Source organism: Quercus lobata, chromosome 10 (genome assembly GCF_001633185.2).
Source record: "Quercus lobata isolate SW786 chromosome 10, ValleyOak3.0 Primary Assembly, whole genome shotgun sequence".
Lineage (NCBI taxonomy): Eukaryota > Viridiplantae > Streptophyta > Magnoliopsida > Fagales > Fagaceae > Quercus > Quercus lobata.
Window position 1 is genome coordinate 12,777,317 of NC_044913.1, and position 18,990 is coordinate 12,796,306.

At 34.7% G+C, this 18,990-nt stretch overlaps 1 long non-coding RNA gene and 2 pseudogenes across 1 annotated transcript; 2 read left to right on the forward strand and 1 right to left on the reverse strand.

The window, feature by feature from the left end:
* Positions 1–710: 710 nt before the first annotated feature.
* Positions 711–1,614, reverse strand: LOC115964354 (annotated as a pseudogene).
* Positions 1,615–6,380: 4,766 nt separating this feature from the next.
* On the forward strand, positions 6,381–14,257 carry LOC115963102. Its single transcript, XR_004085698.1, has 4 exons — positions 6,381–6,672; positions 6,873–6,953; positions 7,081–7,155; positions 13,852–14,257. It is a non-coding gene; the product is annotated as an uncharacterized LOC115963102 (long non-coding RNA).
* Positions 14,258–14,445: 188 nt separating this feature from the next.
* On the forward strand, positions 14,446–17,393 carry LOC115964355 (annotated as a pseudogene).
* The last annotated feature ends 1,597 nt before the right edge of the window (positions 17,394–18,990 follow it).

The window sequence follows — 18,990 nt, forward strand, 5'->3', positions numbered from 1 at the left end:
CGGGGTCAAAACTACGTACGTATCCACACATTTCGTCGAGGACAAGCCAATTAGTTCTTTGATGAAGCACAACAGTTATTCCTCACACCGAAATCCTTTGGAAACTAACCATTTAAATCCCCAGTAAGCTTTGGTGGCCCCCTCCAGCCCTGGCACTAATATATATGCTTAAAAAACAAGCTCTGGTAATTTCTTCCGAAGCTTGGCGACAATATCTAATGACGTCGTGGAGATTGGTACTCATGACATGAGAGACTCGAGGAGAGCGCGTTGCTGCGGGATTTCCATGGTGTTGCGGCTTCAAACTAGGCCCTCTAGAAACGGTTCAATTCAGAGCTTTTTGTTTTTAAAACATCAGATGCTGACACTTAATTCCAGGTTTTTTTTCCTATAACAGAAATAATAGTATCACTTTTGTTATAATTTATTGAGTTATAAGGGGTAGAAGTGTAAACTCATGTTACAATTTTATTTTTCACTGCTCCTAATTCACCACGTCACCACGTGACAAACTGTAGTTAAAATGGTGTAAAATATTGTGCTATTAAAATTGCTCTTTTCCAAAATATGGTTATGGGAATAGTACTCTTTTTATGGATTGGTATCTAGGAGTGTCAAATGGGTGAGTTTGAAGTGGATATAATTGGGTTGGGTATATAAAATCCATTTATCCATTAAAATTCATTTAACTAATTGTTTCTAACCTAAATTCAATCCAACTCAATTATTATAGGTAAACCCTAATTCACCCAATTACCCAATTATCAAAATTACCAAAATGCCATTAAAGTGAAAACCCCACCACTTTCTTGGATTCCATTTTCCACTCTCTAGTCTCCACTCTACTTTCCCAGGAAAAAGAAAAAACTTTTCTTATATTTAAAATTTCTTTTTCTTTCTCCTCCATTGCCTCCCCACTTCAATTTTGACCAAAAAACTCTCACTTCTGCTCTCTCTTTCTTTCTCTCTGTTTGATTTCCAAGAAACTTTCATTTCATTCATTTTCCCTCTCTAACTTTCTTGAGAAAATTCCAATCTCTCTCTCTCTCTCTCTCTCGTTAAAGATTGAATGGTGGGGATGTTGGGATCAGAGGGCGAAGTGTTCTCTGCATTGGATTTGGAGTGTTTGGAGAGAGATAAAAAATAAACAAACTCAAAAAGAGAGCAAAAATGAAAGCAAAGAAGAGAAACCTTAGTAGTCAACTTGTAGTCTCCTTTCTTCCACTTCCCACTCCTCACATACTAATCGCTCTCACACAGCCTCCTCAGCACAGCCAACATGAGCCCAATGGCAAGGTCAGTGACGTCTTCAGTTAACACGTCAGGGGTGTACGTGACCCTAATCCCCTTCTCCTTGTACTTCGTGAGGTCGATCTTGTCCACTTTGACGCTGAAGCTCGACACAATCTCCAACCTCTGCAATGCCTCGATCAGCTTGGCATCGATGCCGGCGAAGGCGTTTTTGATGATGGTGCGGATTGAAGTGGCGTGCTCCTTAATGAATTGCCGCTTTTGCGGGGCTGTCCAAAGCTTGAAGAGGTTGTAGTGCCTCTGGAGCTCTTGCTCTAGGTACGAGTTCATTAGGATGAGCATGAGTACTCCAATGGATTCCATGAGTTCTAGAGGGAGAGAGAGAGAGAGAGAGAGAGAGAGAGAGAGAGAGAGAGAGAGAGAGAGAGAGAGAGAGAGAGAGAGAGAGAGAGAGAGAGAGAGAGAGAGAGAGAGAGAGAGAGAGAGAGAAGTGTTTGGAGGCTGAGAAAATGAAGGAAAATGAAAACCTTGAAACTCTGAAACATCTAAGGGTTTTTTTTTTTTTTTTTTTTAAATGGGAAGGACTGGGTTGAATTTGGGTATATTGTTTTTGGGTTAAATGGGCCTCAATGGGTTTTTAGTTAAAACCCAATAATCACTGGGTCTAATTGGGTTGATGTCCATTTAACCCAACTAATAATTGGGTGTGTTTGGGTTCAATTAGAGTGGATGGGTTTAGGTAGACAAATGAGTTTGAGATTACTTTGCCACCCTTAACCATATCATTGTACCTAGTCACGAGATCTGGATTTCTTTGCATGATAATGAACGAATGAGTAGGATGAGAAGTTAAAAAATCTAATTATAATCTCAGTCGTTGAATAGAAATATATTTTAACCTATTATTTTTTATTTTTGTACTTTTTCCATACTTTTCTTACCATTTTTTTTTTTTAGAAAGACTTTTCTTACTTTTATATGGACTTTTTAAAATATATTTTTTTTTTTGTATTTAGAAACAAGCCCGTACAGAAGAGAGGGGATATAAAAGGGAGCAGATACAAGGTTGTACCGCGGATCTAAATCCCACTTGCTAGTTACTAATTTGTTACGTGTCACACAAAAATAAAATGAATTTAGCTTAACGACAAAAAAAAAAAAGCATCCTGTGAATCTGTGATGATCACAGAAATATCAAATATGTATATAAATAGAAAGGTTAGTACTAATTAGCTTTTTTAAAAGAAAAAATTATTGCTATTTTTGATTCTAATGATTACTTTTTACCATCAAACTAAAACATTAATTAACTTTTAAAACACTTTATCTGTTGAGCCATCTGTAATGATTAACTATTATACTCTGTTTGTTTTGGCGATAATATTTTCTAAAAAATTATTTATTTTTTCAAAAAATATTTTCTATAAAACTATTTCATTTTCCTATGTTTGGTAACAACCTTAAATGAGATGAAAAATAATCTCTTAACTTCCCTTATTTAGCTTGTTGTGAGATAGAGTTGTTCTCTAAAATAATTCAGTGAAAAACAATCTCTTAAAATAAGCCATATATTTTTTGTTAATTAAAAATAATTTTTCTTTGAATTATTTTTTCTAATGCTATTGGAAAACATAAAAAACTATCTTTCCATAATGCTTTTTTATTGAGACAAACGGAACATTAGTTGGTACATGTATTTAAGCAAAAAATTTTACTAATTTTTTTTTTTTTTTGATACAATATAGAAATTTTATTTTAACATAATCTAAGTGTATATGTGTGTGAAACTTCTTTTTGGAGACTTGAACTCTAACTCTTGCCTCTTACACTTTACAAACACTTATATTTATGAAATGACTATCACGTGCATGGTGGTATTTTACTAATTAAAAGGTGAAAGGATGTCCTATATAGCGGATCCCTTTCATTACATGGGAACATCACACACCAGTGGGCCCACATGTTGACCCTCTACTAGGATTGAGATCAAGTGTAACACCTAGGGTATTGCACTTGATGTAATTGTAATCAATGGTCAAGATTGAAAGTTAAAAATAAATAGCTTTCAATCATAATCATGAAAGAACAAAGTTTCTCTCCAAACTAGTTGGAAAGAAACCCTACAGACTCATCATATATCTTTATATTGAGTGTGAATTTTAAAAATCTAACCGTTAGATTGCATGTTCTTATTACATTTTTAATGATTATAAAATTTGAAGAAGATCAAAAATCAATTGCTATGTCATCAAATAAATGTTATAATTTCAAATTTTTGTAGTCTAAAATTGTATATAAAAAATAAGCTAATTGATCAAATAGTAAATAACATCTGATTTGATCTAAATTTTTTTTGAGAAATTTTTTTTTTGAGAAAGAAGACTAAAACTTTTATAAAATCAGCCAGGATCGGCGAAGAGTACATCAACTAAGTGTGGTGGAACATCCTCCATCCACACTGACAAACCTCTGACATTTCTAGCATGTCTAGCTAGGTTATGAGCTATTTTGTTACCGCTTCTACGTACATGGGAGAAGTTTATGCACTTACTTGACACAAGCATGGACTTAGCTGATTCCAGTAGGTGTCCAAACGATGAGAAAGAGGTTTCACTGCTGCGAAGGGAGTTGATCACCACTTCTGAATCTCCTTCAAGAACGAATTCAGCTATACCCAATTCTTGAGCAAAAACCAAAGCCCTTGCAGCTACCATGGCTTCCACAATGTCTGAGGAGAATGGTAGTGGCGCTTGTTCCGACAATGAAGCAATCACGTTCCCTTGACTATCATGGACGGCCATTCCCAGTCCAGCCTTATCCAACTCCAGAAAAGAAGCCCCATCGAAATGCAGTTTGAAGCAATTCATAAGAGGCGGACTCCACTGTGTCTGTAGGGGATGACATGGAGACATAGGGAGCTGGCATGAGGATCTTTGGCTTTGCTGGAAGGCTGCCAGGGCCTGATTTGCTTGTCGGAGGACCTGTGATCTAGGGAACTCATTTGAACTGACTCGGAGCTGGTTGCGACGGTACCAGATCGTCCACATTATCATGGCCATTAATTCCAGATTTTTCTTTTTCTTATGCAGAACAGAAATCAGGTCTCTAGTATTTGAGATGGCATGTTGTCTTCGGTCTTCAAAGCCTGGAACAACCTCCCATATTTCATCGAGCTTGGTACATTCCCATACTGCATGAATCACCATTTTGGACTCCATTCCGCACTGCTCACATTTGTCTTCCACTAAGATCTTTCTCCTCATTAAGTTATGCTTTGATGGTATCGCTTCCTTGCACATTCTCCATATGAAATGCCTCACTTTATTTGGAACATTAAGCCCCCAAACCTGGTTCCAAATACCACTTTGCCGCTGCTGGTTGGCTGAAGGATTCTACACAAAATTGGATTTAGTTAGAAATTTTGACCCTGAATTTACAGTATACTTACATGATGGGGTGAAGGGCCAAATGATCTTGTCCTCCACAGGTATGCGACTCAATGGAATGCTGAGAACTAAATCAGCTTCATCCGGAGACAATAATCCATGCACTAAGTTATGATCCCATGTTCTTGTGAGTAGATTGATGAGGTCAGACACTCTCCCATTTTCAAAGCCTGGAACAATATCAGATAAAACTCGTGGGTGCTCTAAGGATGGTAACCATGCATCATTCCATATGCTCACGGCTTCTCCACAGCCAATCCTCCATCTTGCACCCTTTAGAAGAACATCTCTTCCCTTTAAGATGCTATGCCAAGCATGCGAACCGGTGCTAGTTTCCTGTGCCTCCCAGATGCTGCAATCTGGAAAAAACTTTGTTTTAAAGACTCTATAGAATAGGGAGTCCTTATTATGAAGTAATCTCCAAGCTTGCTTAGCCAAGAGAGCATCGTTGAAGTTGGCTAGATCCTTAAAGCCCATACCACCTTCCTTTTTTGGGAGGCAGAGTGTTTCCCATTTCACCCAGTGCATTTTCCTCCTTTCACCTTTTTGGCCCCACCAAAATTTCCGTACTAGACTTTCAATTTCTGAGCAAAGACCCAACGGGAGTTTGAAGCAGCTCATGGTATAGGTTAGGATAGCTTGGACAACAGTTTTGATTAGAATTTCTCTTCTTGCCTGTGAGAGGAGTTTCTCCTTCCAACCCTGTAGTTTCTTCCAAACTCGCTCTTTTATGTAATTGAAGCTTACTTTTTTGTTTCTGCCCACCAGAGACGGTAATCCCAAGTATTTCTCATACTGAACAATTTCTGGAACCCCCAGTGCCAGTTTTATCTGATTTCGGATATCATCACAAGTAGATTTACTGAAGAAGATCGTTGTTTTGCTTCGGTTAATCTGTTGTCTTGAACATCTTCCACAAACTTCTAAAATATCTAGGACTCTTTGGCACTCCTCTATGGTAGCCTTGCAAAACAACAAGCTATCATCTGCAAACAAAAGATGGGTAAGTTTTGGGCTATTTCTACAAAGCGCATAACCCTTTATGTGGCCCTGTTGAGAGGCTTGGTTGATCAGCCTATTGAGACCCTCAGTGCAAAGTAAGAATAGGAATGGCGAGAGAGGGTCTCCTTGTCTAATGCCTCTTGTTGGAGTGATCATGCCTTTGGGTTCCCCATTTACCAGTATGGAATATGTCACAGTTTTGACACATAGCATCATAAGGCGGATCCAATGTTCATTGAACCCCATTTTTTCCATGACTGAAGACAGGTAATCCCACTCCACTTTGTCATAAGCTTTGCTCATGTTAAGCTTGATAGCCATATAGATGTCCTTCCCTGTGTGTCTCTGCATACTATGTAAAGATTCAAAAGCTACCAAAATATTGTCAGAAATAAGTCGACTCTTTGTGAAAGCACTCTGATTTTCAGTAATGATTTGATCTAAATTTGATATGCATGTTAAAAACATAAGGAATATGAAATTTAACAGTTAGATTTTCAAAATTTACATAAAAAAAAATATATGATAAGTTTAGAGAGTCTAAACTAGTTTGAAGAAAAATTTTTATCAACATAAAATAAAATAGATTAAAAGGGAGTTAAAAGATAAAAAGTAAGAAGTATAAAAATATTTGCGAGTGAGAGTAGGTGAATTGATCTCAATCTCCCTCTACTGTACCTTCTCATTTAAAGGAGATACTCCAGCCTCATTTCATTTTGTTTTTCCTCTGAAAAGGAGATTGTGCTTCCCGTTACCCGTCAAATTGGTGCCACTGTCAACCGTCAAATTTTCCCCCTTTTAAAAAAAAAAAAATTATTTATTATGGCTTCGGCAGCGGACAGAAGCGTTGTGAGCTTCAATGGCGGCGGCAATGTAAGTTTGTCGTTGCAGGTCTGGGATGCGTTAAGGAACGTGGATTTCAGAACACCAAAATCCAGTGATTTCATACAACGACATACGTCGAGCAGCAAAGGTTAGGAATTTATTCCTAACATAGCCCCCTTAACCCATTTAAAAAAAAAAACCTCAACCTTAATCCTAACCAAAATTATTCCTAACATAGCCTCCTTCCCGGTCAGTTTCAAGGCATCTATTTCTTTGTTATTCAATTTATATGTTTGATTGATTGTTACTTTGCATCTATTTTTGTAATTTTTTTTTTCTTTGAATCAGTTTCAACTCAAATGCGGCCGTGAACTTAACGATCAGATTGAAGGCTTTAATTTTGAATGTTTTTTATAGCCTACTGAACAGGTTTGGGTCCTAGATTTATTAACCCTAGTCCTTAGTTTTTTAAATTTACAAATTTATTGTCACTTGGATGATTGGATCAATTTTTATTCGATAATTAATTGTATTTTTTTTTCCCTTCAAGTTTCAGCTTAAATACGGCTCTGGATTTAGCCATCAAATTGAAGAATTCAATTTTGGAAGCTATTTATCACCGACTGAACGGGTTTGGGTTCTAGCTTCAATCTCTCTATGTCTTCGTCTTTCAAATTTGATTGTTTCTTGGATCAATTTTTGTTTCATAATTGATTTATTGCCTTTTGTTTTCTATAAGTTTCGACTTCAATGCGGTTGTTAATTTAGTGATCAGATTGAAGGTTTTGATTTTGGAAGCTCTTTATCGCCTATCAAAAAGATTTGGGTTCTGGTATAAATATGTTTATCTAGATGAATTTATTCTCTATACCCTCGCCAATACTACTACAAATTCCCGTTCGATAGGAATTATATTAAGGAGCTTGGACTGCCATCTAGAAATCATAGTACGATGGAGAAAAGCGATATTTTGACTAACTTCTGTTAAATCAAGAAATTCTTGACCTTTGCTTTCATTAGCTTTCTTCCTGGGACAATAAGTTTAGCCATTCCTATCTCAAATGAGTCCGGTAGGATTGTTCTTCTTCAAGCAAAGGAACAAACTCTTCTTTATGATCCAACTCCCCCTTCAAAATGGTCTTGAGCGCTAGCACCACCATTATTATATGTGAAAATTTCCCTAGATGCCTGAGGTTCTATCTTACACTCACTTCCTATCCTATTACTCCACCCTTACCTAAAATCTACCAAAGTAATCCTTAGCTATGGAATCCAAGAGCTTGGGAGGAGGGAATGGAATGGAATGGAATGGAATAAAAGGAATATTTTTAGAATATTCTTCCCTCCTCTTGTTTGGGAGTTTTAACGGAGGGAATGGAATGTCCATTCCCTCGTTTGGGAGTTTAAGTGGGAGGGAATGGAATGGTTAGGAGGGAATGCTCATTCCTCCCTTTTCCCTCAAAACCTCAAATTTTTGTTCCCCTCAAAATTGGGAGGAATGGGAGGGAATGAATTTAGGTTTAATGAAATTTTTGTTAAAATCCCTAAAATACCCCTTTAATATCAACCTTTTTTTTCTCATTCAGCTGTAAGAAAAATAAAGCTATAATTCTTGCACAATATTGTCCATCCTCTACAAAGTGAAGATACTGCCGTTGGTCTTTTTTTTTTTTTTTTTTTTTGTCTGCTGCAATTTTCAGATATTGCTCAAACCAAGTATGTCTATCTTTTTCTTTTTCTTTTCGGTTGTTTGCTATTTTTTTTTTTTTTTTAATTTTTATGAACTATTTGCTAGTGATTCATGAGAGTGATATATAGTGTTTTTGTACACCTAAAAACCAAAACAAACTACATTCTGTACAACTAAAATCCTTGAAAGTGAAAAGAAACGAAAACTGCCGTTACCTGTACAGCTAAAAAAAAATTGTATTTAGAAATTTGAAAGTGGGAATTGCTGGAAAACTCAAATTTGTTTTTTACTCTGTTTCCTCTTTGATTCTTCTGTTATTTACGAAGCAAGTGGTGTGTTACGTACACTTGCAGTTTTAAGTCAACCATCCAATTAGTTAATAGCTCCAAGGCTTCACCACGTGTATGGTTAAGAGGAAATGTCTACAAAAGCTAGTGTAAAAGTTTAGACAAAAGATAGGTGTGTGGTTAAGAAAAAAACCAAGAGAGTAAAAAAAAATTTAAATGAGAAGAAACTAGAAAGTAATGCACTGTTGCAGGAAATCATACACTGAGTTAGCATAGAAATTTATTTTTTTACTATTAATGCTGAACATGAAAATGATTCAGCTTAGGACCGAGTAACATGACTCTGCCCCAATTCAAATCAAGGCATTTCATTGAATATATTCTTAGCCAAAAATAATTCAAACAAATTTATTGCCCACTACTTATTCATGAAATCACAACAGAATTCTTGCAATGCAAATAACAAAACCAATATCAGACCAAGATAGTTCACTTTTCTATCCATCAATCTATGTTATAATTTATCAACGTCAATTCCCTTTCTGTCTAAACAAAATATATACATAATATATTTTATGCATTTGTTTACAACTTATTAAGATGTTAAAGCTAGTGTACAAGGACAGGTGTGTGGTTAAGAAAAAAACAAGAGTAAAAAAAATTTAGAATGAGAAGAAAATAAAATGAAAAGTATTTTAATTAAAATAATAGTAGTTTAGAACTTTAATAAGTTGGAGTAGATTATTTTTAATATAAATTTTTTTATGCCTGAGGCCTACATATTTTTGATGGAAAATCCAACATATAAAGAGATGTTCTTTGGTTGCCCAGATCATGAGCGCAAATGTGTCTTATTGACACTGATGTCTAGGCCTAAAAATTTAAAAAAGTGTGGGATTTTTTGGCCAACCTTAGTTTTAGAATGGATTATGTTATTTTGTTTTGTTTTGGCATGACTCATTACCAGAGTTTTTTTTTTTTTTAAAGATATTTGTTTGCATTGTTAGACAATATTTATTTTGTTGAGAATAAATATGTGATGCGTGAATTGCTTTACAACATAAAAATATACATAACTTGTTTTTTAGCTACAATAATTTTTTTTTTCCTTAATGAAATTAGGAGATGGAGATGTATTAAATTATCAAATCCATTGTAAAGCATACCAGCCAAAAAAGATCCAATCTAAAACTAGCAACCCCTAAAAAAAATTTGCAAATTGAAATAAAGAAATTGTACTATTGTTAATTTTTCATGCCATTATCTTCATTTGTTAAATTATTGATTAGCGTGATACAATCTATTCACCTTAACAAAACAATATTGTAATTCAATAATCTAACACAGACCCAATTGTGGCTAACTAGTTTCACATCATCCACTAAATACTAAGCATTTCAAAGCAATTATAAGTTCTCATTGATTATTTTTTATGTTCTTTAAAATGAGGTGTATAATAGTAATGTTATTATAAAATGATTCCATTCCATTCCTTCCAATATCACTCCCAAACGGTGTTACTTACTTTCCATTCCATTCCATTCCTTTATTTTATAACATCCAAACAAGATTTTTAAATCACATTCCATTCCATTCCATTCCATTCCTTTCCCTACTAAATTCATTCCATTCTATTCCATTCCATTCCATTCCTTTAATGATCATTCCATTCCATTCCTCTATAAACTCCCAAACGGACCCTAAGTTCTCCTTTTTCGCCTCTCTTTCCCATCAAGCCTCTTCAAGAAAGCTAGCTCAACACCCTCTAGTGTATCAAGACGACTGACAAAAGAGGGGGGGGCCGGGGGAGGACCTGCCGATCTGTGATCAAACAAACTATACCTGAAGAATGGGACATAGATTTCACCGACCAGGCATCTCTTTCGTTCAATAATGCCTTCACTTCAAGTTGCTATTTACCAATAAAAATATGAAAAAGACACTACCTTTTTGAATTGAAGAAGCTGAAGGGGTAAATGAGTGCCATGGGACGTATATGTGCCTGTATTGCTCATTGTACTTAGGGGTTAGCTCCTGAATGTGCATAATTTGGGATTATTTAGAAGGATTAGTGTAGCATTATGTCTATGATACTTATTAGTACGATAATTGTTAAAATTATCAATTGAAGCTGGAAGGCCTGTTTATCTTTAGCGGCTATGGATAATTGAATTTTTTTTTTTTGGCTGTCCATTTTCATTTTGCATCTGTTTTATGTGAATTGGGTTTCTTAATTCATGATATGTTTTACTTTTAGAGTCACTGGTTTTTTTAGGGATTTGATGCAGCCATAGAAGATGAATTTGTTATTACTTCAAAATTATTCTTAGGGCCTATGTGTGAAGTCCAATTAAAGTAAAAACCATTTGATTTGAAGGTGTAGTTATATGTGTCCTTAGGTTAAAATGGTTTCAATATGGGTTTTAATTAACATATTATGGTCAATTTTGTATTTTATGTTACACTTCATTGGAGTCTAAGAAAATAAAACGTAAGATATTTAAGATCTCCTAAAAAATCCTAGACTCAACTAAAGTTGTGAAACTACCAAAATATCTTTAATTTATAGGGATTGCAGAAATTATAACTTTGCTCCTAAATACAAAATTGACCATAACTTACAAAATAAAATTCCATATTAAAAACTGTTTTAACCCAAAGACACACAACTAGACCTTTAACATCACATGACTTTTACTTCAACTAGACTTCAAGCATGACCCCACAAAATAAATCTTGAATATGCAAATTTGTAAAGTGGTAACATTTTAATGTTCCATGGTTGCATCAAATATGTTGGTTTGGAACTGTCGTGTTGCTTTTCTAATTTCTGGGTTGTTGTGAGGAGTGTGGGTGATTGTCTTTTGGTAATTGTGGACTGCGTCTGAGTATCAGCCATTGTTTTGGTTGCTATTTGTTTTTAGCGTTGCTCACAGGTGCTGCGTCTTATTCACTTGTTTACTTTCTGTCTTAATTGGGTGCTTATTGGAATCCAAGGAAGGTATGCAGCCCAATTTCTTATTCCCCTTTGATATGCTCTCTATCACTTTGATTTGTCTTAAGGGGAGTTATCATGCACAATGGGCCCGGGTTATTGAGGATTTTCTTTTGATAGTAAGAAGTTTACTTATCTAAATGATGATCTGCCTCCAATTATGGATCCGGACTTGTTTGTAGAAAAGTATGGAATCCAAAATAAGTTGTAGCCAAGTATTTTTTTCCCACTACCAAACTTGTGCAGGAGAAAGCCCATGAGCTAAATTCTGGTGTCAATTCTGAGCACTGTTAATTTCTATCTTTTTCTTCTTCTATACAACCCCAAGTTAAGCCCTTACTCTTACCTATGAAAACCATAAAACCCCACATAATTTCTCTATCAAATAGTCATAATTTCCTCTTTCAAGGGGAAGGAGGTGTGTGTTGTTTGTTTGGTTGTTTTTGTGGTCATTGAAGATTTAAGAAAAGAGTTGCCCATTATCATTGTTGGGTCATATTCTGATTATTTTAAAAATTAGCAGCAAGGAAAGGGGAAAAGGTATTTTTCTATACTGGCATGGTTGTATGTTTTCTTTTAAGTTTTTCAAGCTACTCTGATATTTAAGGCCTATGATAGATGAGATTTGTGCATCCAACGAAAACATAGTGTGAATGAGATGGAAAAAAGAGGAAGAAGAGATGGGTTTTATTCCTTTTCCAGTTGGGTTTCTTGTTGTGCTTGTTGGTTTAAGATAGTCAACGCTTGAGATTTTGACTAGAGTTTATGCCCCTGATGTTGAACTCCTAGGTTTTTTTTTTTTTTTTTTGGGGGGGGGGTGGGGGTTCATCAGATGCTGAATTGATTTATTTGTTTGATTGAATGGTGTTGGTGACAAATTTTTTCTTAAGATTTAACATTTATTTGTATCTTACACGTTACAATTATATGTTAATTATGTCTTTTTTCACTAGAAAGTTATGTTACTTTAGATTATGTAACCATAAATGGAAATAACGTTTATTTGTTTGTTCTTTGATTAATATGTAACTTTCACTCTATTTTTTCCCTCACCAATAGAAATACATTCAAATACTTCTAACCCTATAAATGAGCCAAACGAGGGATTAAAAACCCATGAATTGCAAAATAATGATGTCCAAATCCCTTGATTGATTTGAAACCCAAATCCAAAATCTAAATGCATGCTCCCAAATGCAGCCTAAGGGTTGGGCTCCTTTAAGATTTTTATGTTAGCAAGGCCTGGTTGTGTTATTAAATTATCATTTATCCATGATGTCAGCCTTCCTGAAACTTAGCCTAGAGAGCCCAGGCGCTAGGTATGTGTGTGTCTGTTAACTAGGAGGTTCAGCACTTCTAATACAGTTTACTTTGAATGCCAAGAGTCATATAGCTTAGTGGCATTGACTAGTCTCCTTTATGAGGAAAACCAGAGTTCAAATCTGCTCCCATACATTTTCTTTAGTATTGTTCAAATATACATAGTTTTCCATGAAAATCTCTACTTCAGATCTTCCTTTTGCTTTCAAGATTCTCACAACGAAGAAACTTTCTTCTTATGCTTTCTTCAGATTGCTCTTTATGACAGCAATGTTCTACGAAGTAATTTTAGTAGAGGTTTTTTTGGAGTAATTACAAATAACCCACTTGAGATTTGGCCTATTTTCACCTTGCCTATCCATGGTTCAAAGTTTAGCATTTTGCCCACCTGAGATTAGCTCCGATAGGCTTCCGTAAGCTACCTCTCCATTTGCCATTAGGAAAGCACTTCTTAGACGAAACAAACATAAAACGAATATAAAAAACTAGGGTTTGAAATTTTTACAAAAATGGATGAACATTACAAATGAGGATCCCTATCCAATTCCAAAGTTTTAGGACTAAGGCTGGTTGTTGTTTTTTACATTTCAATATCAATACTTTTTTTTTTTTTTTTTTTGAGAGGGTATTTTTTTTCTTTTTCTTTGAGAAAGAGAGGGTATTTCAACATCAATACTAATGCATGTATTGGGAACAGTAAGTCTTGTTCAGACCTATGGCTTATTGAATGACTTCAATTATTACAAACTCACCACTGCATGGTCACACATGCATATAAAGACTGAATTTTAAGAATTCTTGATGAGACAAATTGTTAAAGATTATTTCTTGTAGTACGGATGAATGAATTGGTGGCTTGTTCATCTCTTCATGTTGAATTGCACTCATTGTGGTATGTTTTGGAGAGAAACCTAATAAAGCTTAAGGGATATGCTTCTTTTTTTTTTTTGGAAGTTAAGTGGATTTTGATTTTCTTATGTTTGGAAGAAAAAAAAAAATTAAAGCTGAAGGGTTTCTTGTTTGTGTATGTGCCAGTAATGAAGCACTCTCTTTCATTGAAGCATTTCATGCGCTTCTTGGTGACCTTGCCTTGTTTCCGACAACCTTAATTGATTTACACTTTCAAGTCTTGGGTGTCTCACCACTTCATACACATTTTGCTATCGTCTTGCTTTTCTTCATGGCTACAATTGTCCGTCGCATTGCATATATGGAGATAAAACTACGACCTCAAGACGCTGGGTATCTTCCCATATTGAGTTTCATTTGTCTGGTTTCTGAAATTATTGCTATTGAGCTACTCTTCGCAATAATCATCTCTCCCTTTTGGCTATTTATAGTTAATTTATGCCCAATCTTGATCCTAGGGGTACTGCGTCATTTGTACCAACAAATTTATCATTGTGTTTACTACACAACTAATTTAGTACTCAACTCAGTATGTAGCTTGTTTAAAAAGATTTGTGAATTAGTTGATCAGATATATGATGGGGTTCTACAGAAATTCCAGTAAGCAGCTTCTCAACCATTTTCTATAAGGGAACAAGAAGACAATGGTACGTATTCAGATGGTAGAAAATGTTTAAGTGACCTATAGTTAATTAGACATATTTTAAGCAAAAAAAAGGGATGCTTGTGATTCCTTTACTAGTAATAGAGTCAGCTGGTGTTAGATTTAAGACTGATTGCAGTATCCTTTTATGTCTCATTCCTAATAATGGCATCCTGGTAATACTTTATTACCTGATCTGTATTTGCACACATAAGAAGTTGTCATCCATTTATTTCTTTTGGATCCCGCTCCATCTAGCATCAAAATGACTTTGCCTCTACAACACTTGCCAATTTTGGATCCTTTTTTATGCTAAAACCAGCATTGCATTGTGATTTGTGACTGCATATCCTCACCACATTTATCGTGATTCTCCAGTATTTCTGATAAAATAAAGTTAGAAATCCATTTAATCCAAAGGCCTTTAAAACACTCATTTGAGAGGGCATACAGTCTTGTGATTGATTATTTTCTAGGCACTGCATGTCTCTCAATACTGACTTTCCACATATAGCTCGGTATATCATGTTATTTGTCTTGTGAGAACTGAACTCAATCACAGTCGCACCCACATACAAAATAATCAACTTGCATATTTTGTTTGGAAAGCAAACAAATATGTTGTACTTCTGTTCAAGTGTGCAACAATAGCACCAGTACACCACTGAGAAGATGACTGGAAATAATAAAGAACGTTTTAAACATTTCTAGGAATTGGAAATCGTGGCCTCTTTTTAAGCTTTTACAAAATCTCTCTCTAGACTCTCCTCCTGGAGGCTCAGATTGTATTGTGAATCACAAATGCTCTAGATAGAAAATAATTTTACATGCTCAGCAACCTTTAAAATTCCTTACTAAAAAAAATGGGAATGAAAATGTTTATGTTATGGAAAACAAACATGTGTTGCCCAGAGTTTTATTGCTCAACTAGTACATCCTAGTGTTTCTTTTAAGTACAAATCCGTTCTCTCTTAATTATCAAATTATAATACTACTTTATATATATATATATATATATATATATTTTTTTTTTTATAGATATAATAGAATCTCAACGTATAATGCTCGTTTTGCAAAATTTAGCGGAAGGAAATGGGAATTGGGAAGCGATCCTGTTCCAGTTGTGGGGCTTTCTTTCAATAAAATCTTCTATACTAAGGAAAAAAAAAAAAAATTAGCATCATCCCCTAAGAACCTAATCAAGGTATTTTGTGAATCAACACTCTGAATACATAATTTCATTAATTAGTCAGCATGTAGAATATTTAGTCGTTGAAAATTCGTACAAAACAAATACATTTTATGCGCAAAATTCTCATAAATAAATAAATACAGTGTTTTGAATTTCTCTGACATGGGACTGTAATAATGCAATGCAACTTTCAACAGTGGAAGTAAAGCAAATTAATATTATCCATCCACCTTGATTAGATTATATAGTGGACCTTGACTCAAAATTAACACTGGCCAATCTTAAGAATGGCTTCTTTGATTAGATTAAATTGACTGACACATATAAGAAAGCCAACAAATTGGTGGGTCCAATTCCAGTTTATTTGAAAACCAATAATTTTTTGTATCAAAAATAAAAGAAAACCAATAATTTTCCAATGTATTCCTGGAAATATATTGAGAAAATACCTTATTAGCACTTCTATTTCATAACTCATTCACCAAGTTTGGCCAATCAAAGGGGTGAAACACTTTTTCAATATTCAGTCATAATTTTCCATGGTAAATTAGTTCAAGGCACCTCTAGTAGGGCCTATAAGTATCATAGTTCTTAGAACCAAACTGAATCAGGAGGTCGGACCGTGAAAACCAAGAACTGGGATGAAAACCAGTTTTTTAAGTATAAAGAACTAGGCATATGTGACAATTCTATGAACCCCTAAAACTGGGGTTAGATCGCACTAACCGGTGGCAAGAACCGTGCGGTTCAAACCCTTAGCAATTTTTTTTTTTAAAACAACTTAACACAATTTTATTCTACTTAATTAAATTATCCATCTCTTACAAGGAATAAAAAAAATTATAATTAAAATCCTTTAAAGATATTCAACTTTATTTCAAAAATTAATCATAAATTTTCAATATTTTCATGGTTATTATTTTATTTTATTAACTTTCTTATTTAATTATCAAATATATGCTTGAAAATCATTAAATTTCCTTCACATATATAGATATATTAGTCAATTTTGCTAGTTTTATAAATTTAATATCTATATTTAGGCTTTAATTAATTATTAAATTAATTATGATGTCATCACGGTTCGACTCCAATTCGACCGCAAAAATCTTGAACCTTTCCTTTTTATGGTTCAATTAACTGTTTGGGTTTGAAAACCTTGGTAAGTATTGTCTTCTATTCATCCATCAGGGTACATTCCTGAATAAAACAAGAAAAATGAGCAACTAAAAAGGTCAGTTGTTGTGCGCACTTATCCTGCCGAAGGACCCATAAACCCACTCCACCAGTTTGCCAAACGTTTGGCCTCCAAAGGTCTCAAGGCCACTCTAGCCACAACCCATTACTCTGTGAAGTCCATTCATGCAACCACCGTTGGTGTTGAGCCCATCTCAAATGGCTATGATGATGGTGGATATAAGCAAACTCCTAGTACAGAAGCCTACTTAGAGTCATTCAAATCAGCTGGTTCAAAAACTCTATCAGAGCTCATATCAAAATTCAAAGATTCAGACTCACCAGTAAACTGTATTGTGTATGACTCTTTGCTTCCATGGGCTCTTGATGTGGCCAGGCAATTTGGCATTTATGGAGCAGTATTCTTGACAAACTCAGCTTCTGTATGCTCCATGTAAGGCATATCAATCATTGTCGCCTGACTTAATTTGCCAGTGAAGCATGAAATTGGGCCTGTGTTGTTGCTTGGACTACCTTCATTCGGCCTTTCTTGCTTGCCTAGTTTTCTTGCGCAACCTTCAAGTAATTTTGGCAGTGATCATGGAAAATTTTGGCTGTTTGGATAAAAATGACTAGGTGTTCTGTAACAATTCTTAATAGTTGGAAAGTGAGTAACTTTCTTATATTTTACTGACAACCCTTATAGTTAAACCTTACATTTAACTAAACTACTCACATTTTCCTAAAAACTAAAAAAACTAAAAACTACTCACATCAAATGGTAGGTTTTTTTATTTTTATTTCTATTTTATATTTTGGGCCGTAGCATAGGCAGTTTTCTGTTGTTGAGAATGGCTGCGAGGAAGAAACATATTTTGGAAACATTGATTAATATGAACATGATTAAATAAATCATCAGTGGCATAGCATTATTAAGTAATTTGCTATAAATAAATTGAAGCTGAGAGCCAATCGCGGGAATTGAGAAAACAAATGAGGTTTAAGAGAGTGATATATGGAATAGGAAGAAATATATGTTTGTCTATATATATATGCATGTATATTTTGAATTTTTAATATAAGACGAGATCAGAAGACCCAAGGAATTTCCAATGAATTTAGAGCTTCTCAATATATTCAGGAAAATATCGGACAGTGGATAAGTATGAAATAAATAATATAGATAAAAAATTTGGATATAATGTGTTTTACGCCTTTATTAAAGTCAGAAATGAACAAAATTTGAAGTCAAATCTATCAAATTCTACGTTCTTAGCATTATATGCTAAGTAGTAAGAACTGTATATGTAGTTGTATATCATCCTCATTTTGTTAATTGAATGTTGAAGAGCTAGTGAAGGCCATGTCGGGACTCTGGCCTTTGGTGATGGTTGGTCGAATGGTACCATCAGCCTACCTAGACTAGCAGATCAATGGAGACAGCTTATGGAGCCATTCTCTGGGAGCTTAGTAGTAAACAGTGCTTGAGCCCGCTAGAGACAAAACGACCAAAGTCAGTGATATATATATCATTTGAAAGCATGGCAAACATAACAGCTAAACAGGCTAAAGAAATTGCACGTGGTTTGATAGCAAGCAATGTGCATTTCTTATTGGTTGCAAAAGATTCCAGAAACAAGTTGCCAATCGAATTAATTTGGAATTGAAATTGCCAAAGTTATGTCCTTCACATGGTGTAAAAGTGGAAAATGTTCAAACATTCACAAGTTGTCTAGTACTACTTAATAGGTCCTGCCATTATTATTCAGAGAACAATGAAAATTAGACAAGTTTCACTGAATAAAAATTCTGAAAAATATCCAAAAGACAATCATAACTTAAATTAAAATGACATAAGCCATAAAAAAAACAAACAAAAAAAAAAAAACATGTGAAGGTTAACCCTTTTTTTTATGAGAAAAATGTGAAGGCTAACCTAACAAAGAGCAAACACAATATGAAATTAAGTAGTAATTAAACACAGAGAGGCAAGATAAACACGCACGCTCCACTTCACCAAAATGTAAAGGAAGAGGGAAAAAAAAAAAAAGAGTTTACCTATACTGAAATGGTGGGAAATGAGAAAATACTTGAGAATGGTGGTTGTGTTCTTGTGTGTGGGATTGGAGACGTAGGCTTTTTTTTTTTTCCAAGAAAGAGTGACACAGAAAAATAAGGGTCTTTCAAAAATAAATGAACAAGCTTGTAGCAAAATCCCAAAAACCACTTGGGGACGAGTATTTTCAAGGAGGAG